Below are 7038 nucleotides of genomic sequence, written 5' to 3'. Positions count from 1 at the left end.
GCTTTGATCATTTCTATATCTAAAGACCAGCCCTTTAAGCAAAATTGACTACCAGGGGACCAGGCAGAAGTACAGAGTGTCACTGATCCAACTTCTACGTGCAATAAAAACCGTACATTTCTGTTCATTACACCATATATGCCAGTATAAAGATTTTCACGCTGGCTGTGCCCATAGATTTCCATTCTGGCTGCACCAAAATATTCCAATATTCCCATATATAAGCATACTCATGTTTTTTTTCCATATAATGCCTATGTATAATGACTCTAAAGACCCCCAAGCGACCGTCATTAACAACACACTGTCAGAACTAGGCTACACACAAAGAGTGTCTATCCCACTCATAACAAAGGGAGAACCCTTGACTGGATAGCAGATCACAACTGCGTGATCTCTATCACTGCCATCACCCCGCAACCATGGTCTGACCACCACCTTTTCTCCATCACACTTGAAGCGTCTAGCCCAATCTCTAACACCTCTCTAGCCTCAGTCATCCTGACTAGAAGCAAGAGTAACATAACTGTAGAAAAACTCATCCCTCTCATTCTACCAACCTTGACCCAACTACCAGACAACTCTAACCCCCACCACCTTGTTGAAAGCTACAACAACAGCATGCGCTCAGCCCTAGACGCCATCGCTCCTCTAAAGCTGAGAAAATGCAAGCCGATAAAACACCTGAACATCTGGTTCACGGCCCACCTAAAAGCCCTTGGATTAGAGAAATGCAAAAAAGAACAAGTATGGAGACAAGCTCCCACCGACAGCAATAAGCTAATTCTCAACAAAATAGTTTCTACCTGCAAAAAAGAAATCTTCCGGGCCAAACAAGAATCATACAACCTGAGAATACTTAAGGCCAAATCTAGCACTAAAGAACGGTTCACCATACTAAAAGAGCTAGAAACACCCAACCCTGCCCCAGACACCTGCAAGAAAGAAAAACAATGGTGTACCAACATCCAGGATGCCTTGTCCAACAAGGTTGCAGGCCTCCAAATCAAAATTAACAACAAGAAAGAAGCTTTATCCAACTCGCCCAAACCTAACACCCCCCCGCGCACCTGTCCTCAACACCTTCCCCCCAACTCCATCACCCGCTTCAGCTTCTCCAAAGTTTCCACGCTAGAAGTGGAAAAAATCATACTCAGCCTCAAACCCTCCAACTGCCAAGGTGACCTATGCCCACCTCAAATCATCAAAGATGCAGCCAGAGACCTATCCCCATTCATTACCAAACTTATCAACGCCTCCTTCTCATCAGGTACCATCCCCAATAACCTCAAAGAATCCTGGGTCCTCCCCCTACTAAAAAAACCCTCACTAGACCCTGCAGTACCCACTAACTACCGACCCATCACCACTGTCCCCTTCTTACTTAAAATCCTTGACAAGACAGCCTATCAACAAATTCAAAAATTTCTTGAACAAAACCATCTCCTAGGAATCCGGCAATCAGGATTTAGACCCCAACATGGCACAGAAACCGCTCTCATCGACCTCAAGGCCCAAATCGACACTCTGAGAAACAATGGGAAAACTGTCTTACTGCTTCTCCTAGACCTCTCTGCAGCATTTGATCTGGTTGATCATAAAATCTTATGCAGCCACTTAGATTCGTTGGCCCATTTTTCCCAAGCAGCTATTGGCTGGACCAGGTCATTCCTGAGCAATAGATCCATGCGCGTCTTCTCCACCACAGCCGCCGCGGACCACATCCCCATCACTTGCGGAGTCCCTCAGGGGTCATGTGTCTTCCTTACACTTTACAGCATGTTCACTAAGCCCCCGTTTGATGATCTCGACGGTCTGGGTATCACCTACACTATGCTGATGATACCCAGATCCTCATCCTGCTGATGGGAGATTACAACACAGACTTGGCCTTGGTGAACAAGGTATACCTCATCATTCAGGCATGCATGGCCCCCCACAGTCTATGCCTGAATGACGACAAGACCAAACTCATCATCCTGGGATCAACCACGAACCTAAACAAATTGGACCCCAACTACTCCAGCTTCACCATAGACGGCAACTCTATAAAGGTTGCCAAGGAAGTGAAAACCCTTGGCATCTACCTAGACTCCACCCTCTCCTTCCATAAACAGGTCAGCTCCATGGCCTCCACCACAGCCTACACATGTAAACTTATACACTCGGCCAAACCCTTCCTCTCCACCCAAAGTTGCATCACCCTAGCCAGAGCCCTCATACTATCCAAACTAGACTATTGTAACTCCCTTTACATAGGTGCTAACAAACAGGTTATCAACAAAATCCAGATCCTACAGAACAATGCTCTCAGAGCAGCGCTTAGCTTCCCGAAAAGAGAACACATCTCGAATATTAGGAGAACCCACAACTGGCTCACCACCGCGGACAAAATCCTGCTTAAGGTAGCCTCCAGCACTCACAAATGCCTTAACAATGCAGCTCCCCGTTACCTAGCTGACAGAATAACTAGATACACGGCCAACAGACACACCAGAAAAAGCAACGCTAACCTGCTCGCTGTTTCCCGATACAAACGAACGAAAATGGGCGGTAATAGCTTCCAGGTGAAAGCAGCCCAACACTGGAACACACTGCCACCCTCCGTTAGAGCACCACAAACCTATCACCAATTTAGACGCAGCTACATCCAGTGGCTAAAGAACAATGACCAGTAACTGACACCATTATTGTAAGTAGTACAAAAATGTTCAACTTGTAACTCTCTTGATCTCTCTCTCGTATTTGTACTTTGACGGTCTCCTGCCTGTAACTGCATTACCTCACTGTGTCCTTCGCAATCGCAATACCAATGCTAACAATGTAAATAATGTACAGTACTGTAACCAAGCTGTGAATATACTTGTAATGCCTGCGCCCTCATACCTTCTGGTCCGGTGCGCCATATAAATAAATAAACAAACAAAACAAATTTAAAAAAATAAACAAATGCCAGTAATGATACTATAAGAAAACATATCCATCCCAGTAAAAAATGTCAAACCACAGCAAGAAATGACTACGCTGGCTACACCAAAATGCCAGTTTAGCCACGTAATAGTACGGCATGCCTACTTTGTTATAGATGCCCAGTAAAAAAAAAGTCATGCCACAGTAAAAAATAACTAGACTGGCTGCACCAAAATAAATGCCATTTTAGCCAAATAACACATATCATGTTTACTTTATTATGGATGTCCACTAAAATATTACGTTTAGCATAATCCCACTTTCCCTACCCATCCCTCTCCCACCAACCACCATGCCCCCACCTCCCACCCTCTACCCACTAGGGTCAGCTCCTTGGCCCAGCATTACACATAAGCACACACACACACACACACACACACACAATTACATTAACTTACTCACTTAAACATCCCATTAGCCATAGACTCACTCATTCACATGCGCATCCAGCCTCACATACATCATACACACATACATTACATACACACTACGTGAACACATGCATACATAATGAGCTAAAATGCAACACCCTTTATCACTGCCAGTTTCAGAAAAGGCCTCCTCGCGGCTCTGCCTAACAAAAAGCAAGTGTGCAAATCAGCCCCCTCCCCTGGATGTGAAAAAACATTTAACGTTGCTATATGTTGGCTTCCATCCGTGGGGAGGGGGCTGATGTGTGCATTTGATTTTTGTTAGGCAGAGAGGCGAGGGAAGCCTTTCCTAAAACTAGCAGCTTTAAAGTTTTGCTGCGTTGTTCAAATACATTTTTCCGCCCAAATATAGTAACACTTTAAAGCCGCCGGTTTCAGTAAAGGCTTCTCTGCTCTCCATAAGAAAAAGCAACAAGCATTGGCAATGCCAACAGTTTGGACTTTTGTGGGCATCTAATAGCAATGCCTGTGAAAGGCCTAATGCTTTATACACAGGGTCAATCAATGGGTGGGCAAATAACCAAACACCTGCAAGCTCTGTGTCGTCTCCAACATACGGTTCTCACACAGTCCAAAGAGATGCAACAAAATGCACCGAACGGACGCGCCCAGCAACTTTAAGTAATCACTTCTGGGCTATGCTTGGCCGCAAGGTAAGCTAACAACCAAAAGAGTGTTTGCTGCTGCGCCTGCAAGAAAAACATAGCTTTCAGCCCTGCGCTACTAAAAAGAAGAAAAAAAATCCTGAAACGTGATTGTCCTAATTCTGGTCAATCACAGATGGATGAAATCCTGATTCCACCTCAATGGGATTCAAGCATGTGACCTATAGATTGCATTCTGTGCTCAGTCAGCAGTATTCGCTCAACCCAGCCATCTATCCTAGCTAGTAAAGCTAACCTTTTCCCATCGCCTCTGTCCCTCACTTCCTCTGCCTCCACTCTAGCACTTCACCCATCATGGTCAAATCCTAAGTGCAGCTGGTTGTACTGCCTACCTGCACTTAATAATGTCCATTGTTGGATTTTTGGTTGTCCTACATCTATGTATGTCCTCTTATCGGGGGTTGGGGTCTTGGAGCAGCAGCGAAGGTGCATAGATAGTGTTGGGCATTCCTGTTCTGGTGTTAAGTGCGTTGGACATGAGCCTAAAATGTTGGCAAGCCTCCAGATTATCCAGTGATGCCTGCTAACTGGAACAAAAGCAACCCTGAGATCCGGAGTGTTCTCCTGCCAAGGAGAAAAATAGATGAATGTAGCACCTGCTTTAAGAGTGTCACTTCCAGGAAAGCGCTACACCAGAGATCACTGCTGCACAAGCAAGCCAATAAGTGAGGGGGGCATTAGGAGACGCACAATTCTCAGCGCCGTTTGTTACTGCAGGTAACTGGCATAAAGCCTAGCTTCATCACAGAGTGGCCAAGTAACCCCCTTTGGTTTACCCAGAAATACTTTCAGGCAGCTGAGCTTGCGCACTTTATTTATTTATTTATTTAGTATTTGCTTGTTAGGCGCTTATACAATAAGAAAATAATGTTTCGAAGCGCCCACAGGGCAGGGAGGGAGCGAGGGTGGGAAATACATTACAACACAATATTTAAGAGCAGAGGGGGAAGAGGGAGAGGGCCGAACCTACTATGCCTTGTGAGTATTCAGAACGTACAAGTGCGGAAAGGAGAGGGCAGAGCGGGTAAGTGCTGGGGAGTTCCGACTCATTGGAGAACCATAGACGAATTGCTAGGAATGTTGAGCACGTGGGCGAGCCATAGACGAAATGCTAGGAATGTTGAGCACGTGGGTGAGCCATAGACGAAGTGCTAGGAATGTTGAGCACGCGGGTGAGCCATAGACGAAGAGCTAGGAATGTTCAGCACGTGGGTGAGCCATAGACAAAGTGCTAGGAATGTTGAGCACTTACCGGCTTTCTGTTCTACTGTCCCGTGGAGGGTATTGGAGGAGAGTTCAAGTCTCCTGTGTCTTCAGGTGAGGACACAACAAGAGTTAAGCCTCATGTCTTCATCGGGTTTTCAGGGCCACCGCGAAGGGCACACCTTGCTCACCGGGTTAGCGAGGGGAGGATGAACATTTAGGCTCTATTATGTTTCATTCAAGGAAGTGGCTGATGAATAATACGCGAAAAGAAGCGTAACCTGCAAACATGCCCCGGGGGCTGCCCTGCCCTACCTGCAATACTCACCAGCCACACCTGGCATCTCTGTTATGTGGTCTTTGTGCTTCAGAACAGGTGAAAAGCTTCTCTAGCTGACAAACATGCTTGCTGAGAAAAGGGCGGCCAGCCAGCAAGGTCAGAATTGCCCTAAGCCTACAGAAATGCTTGCTTACCATTACTCATGCAGATGTAATGTTCAAATGACAGTTCCCAAGCGGTAAGAAGGTACTTCTACAAGCAGTGAATTTATTCTGGAAGCATTGACATTGATTTTCCCATTAAAATACAATTTTTCAAATCAGGCCCATAATGTTTACTATCAGATAGCATTGCCGCACTGTTTTGTTTTTGTGTGTCTTTATGACTTCACTGAAAAGTGGTATAACACATAGACAATTTTTGTAGGCTGACATAATTTTGCATTCATATACTTTTATTCTTACATTCCAAATAGGGAAAACAAAGTTACTACCATACTCTTTTTGGTTCACATAAGTATTTATATATTTGTCATTTCAGTATTCAATATGATTTGTGTACAAAATCCGTGAGCACTGTCCTGTGTGTTTTTGTGGGATTTTGCTTGCACTCAGGTTTCCAGCTCCCCGCTGCCAGCATGCACCATACTGCAGGCAGCAGAGAGCTAGAAATCCAAAGTGCAAGCAAAGTCCTGTGAACAAATAGAGGACATCGCTCACGTGTGCTCGCAGGATTTTATTCGCACTTTAGATTTCTAGCTCCCCGCAGTCTGAAACACAGCGCATGCCACAGCGGGCAGCTAGAAATCCTGAATGCGAGCAAAATTCTGTGAACACACAGAGGACAGTGCTCCTGTTGGAGAGGATCTCAGGGCTAAAGCCCCTGAGATCCTCTCTGACGTGAACATTGTGGGGGTTGATGTCTAAATGCAAGTTTCTTATTTGAACTCTTTGAACTCTTTACAGTTGGTTTAAAAGCGGCAGTGATGGAAAACAACGGAAAGGGAATGCTTCGAAGGACAAAAATAGAGGTGGGATGAGCCAGACAATTTATGTGTGCAGCCGAGAACAACCAGTTGGATTGCAGTCCATGCGGGGCAAGCATCTGCATGACCCTTCTCAGCTAACCGAGGCAATCATTGAGCCAGTAAGTGTCCGAGCACTACATGCCATGTATCACAACATTGCCGATTTTGTGTTGTAAAACATTGATACATATTAAAACTGATTTTAAAAGGATGAGCAACAGCCCTAGATATATAACAAAAACAAGGAAATGAAACACAGAAAGGACTGAAATAATTGCTGCTGTCAAAAGTATTGTAAATTATTTTCGCTATTTAAAAAACATTTTAGAGTGACATGATTCAATGTATCATTTTATTTGGAAGATGCATGGTATCTTTCCTATTCAAATATGGCCGCTAGTTTCATCTTGTTTCCAGAGAGCTACCTTAGAGACAGTCATCCAAGATGGATGCCTCCATGGA

Source organism: Ambystoma mexicanum, chromosome 1p, assembly GCF_040938575.1.
Source record: "Ambystoma mexicanum isolate Mex_15411 chromosome 1p, UKY_AmexF1_1, whole genome shotgun sequence".
Taxonomy (NCBI): domain Eukaryota; kingdom Metazoa; phylum Chordata; class Amphibia; order Caudata; family Ambystomatidae; genus Ambystoma; species Ambystoma mexicanum.
Note: the sequence above shows the minus strand (reverse complement) of the source record.